We start from the raw sequence: 1,753 nt of genomic DNA, 5'->3' as shown, positions 1-1,753 counted from the left end.
GGCTGATCAATAGGGCTGGGGGCCAGCTCAAACAAAAGCTCCTCGTCTGCTGCGAGACACTGCACCGCTCATTGTGTCCCAGATCAGAGAAAGGCTGGTCCGAAAGAGTGCACACAATGTCAGAAGTGGGATTCAAGATGTACCGTCAGTGGAAATGGAAACAGATAAACTAACATAGTGGTTCCTAACCTTTTCAGCTTGCAATCCCTTCAATTATTATTTTATTATTTTTCAATTCATTCAGCTTTGTTGTCTCTCACAAATTTGGCCAGTGAATTTGGCCAGTGAAGCCGATTGTTACCCTTAGGACCTTTCAGATTCATCTTGGGACCCCCTATGGGTGTTGTGATCCCCATGTTAGGAACTTCTGCTCTGAAGGTGTATGATTTATGAAAGCAGTTATAGTTCAGGTCTTGTGTCCCATAAGGAAGACACACGGGAGACAATGGGCCCTCAGTCTCACGCACTAAAGTAAATGTGTCGACTATTTGTCGTCCCTATTTAAAAGACAGGGACTGGTCCCAGCAGCATGGGGTCCTGCTGACACCACCCCCTTCTCCTCATCAATACAATAATAGAGACCCCCTGGACTATCCACACACACACACAAATGGAGAATCCAAGAAGCACGACCCCTCTCGCTAATGGTCTGAGGGTCCGTTGACCCACGAAGCCCCTAAAGCTCCACTCCCAATCCAAATACCATCCACCTCCCCCTGCCATCTCCAACACACACACACCCCCCATAATGAGCACCTCTAGCTTGGCAAACACAGAGGCAGCGTCTAAACTCCTGGGCTCAGCCAAGCACGACCTGTTGATGACAGAAACCTACAGCAGCAGTCCGGCTTATCTGATGCCCCCCACCCCACCCCGTATGCCTCCCTGCTGGAGATCGACCTGAGAAACAATACTGTTCCTCTTTCACTGGATATTATAATCACTCCATGAGTCGTGCAACACATGTAGACACAGTGTTTTAAAGACAAAGGGGATACAAAGGGAGACGGTGAGGCTTAGGAGTTTGATAAAAATCAAAGATTAGCTCGATGTTTTGGCTGTAGATTCGATACAGAAGAGACAAAGATTGATTGAAAATGAAAGATTGTAGCAGCTTATGGTAAGCGCTCCAAACATTAATTTTCATTGTCGATATAATCCGCTGATACCTTTTTTTATGACACTGGCTTTGGCAAGATGATGCATGTCGTAATTTCCTAGAGCCCAAGGTCAAGCCTTCCTTGGTTTTGGCTGGGTGTCTGAAAAATATGTTTATTAAAATAATAATAATAATAATAATAATAATGCATTACATTTTTTATTAGATTGCTTTTACAGGTTCTCAAAGCGCTTTACAATTACACATTACACATATTAGACATGTAAGAGTCATTACTGTGGACATTACCCACAGGAGCAAATGCGGGTAAAGTGTCTTGCCCAAGGACACAACGGCCTGACGCAGTCAAACTGGAGTTCACCAACGCCCCTTGATCTGATGACCAACGCTCTAACCACTGCGCCAAAACCGCCCCGATGATGATGAAGATGTATTTGTTCTTTTTGTAGAGAGTTCTGCAACAATGTCCTCCGCAGTCAGTTATTCTGTGCTGGGAAAGACAAAGTGATGTATTTTAATATTAAAGGATGAAGCTAGTAATAAGATTAACAATTAATACCGTTGCTCCATTTTTGTCTTCTGGCTCAGACTGGCTATCAATAATGATAAGTGCATACCCCATTTGTGTAGTTG

At 44.1% G+C, this 1,753-nt stretch overlaps 1 protein-coding gene across 1 annotated transcript in view; it reads right to left on the bottom strand.

Annotated features, from left to right (window-relative positions):
* The window catches only part of LOC104947001 (pleckstrin homology domain-containing family G member 1), a 37,908-nt gene that overhangs the window by 34,447 nt on the left and 1,708 nt on the right, over positions 1-1,753 (bottom strand). The gene's annotated exons all lie outside the window — the stretch shown is intronic.

Source organism: Notothenia coriiceps, unplaced genomic scaffold (genome assembly GCF_000735185.1).
Source record: "Notothenia coriiceps isolate Sejong01 unplaced genomic scaffold, NC01 NC01_scaffold00011792, whole genome shotgun sequence".
Taxonomy (NCBI): domain Eukaryota; kingdom Metazoa; phylum Chordata; class Actinopteri; order Perciformes; family Nototheniidae; genus Notothenia; species Notothenia coriiceps.
The sequence above is the reverse complement of the archived record's forward strand: the minus strand, read 5'-3'. Positions and strand labels throughout refer to the sequence as shown.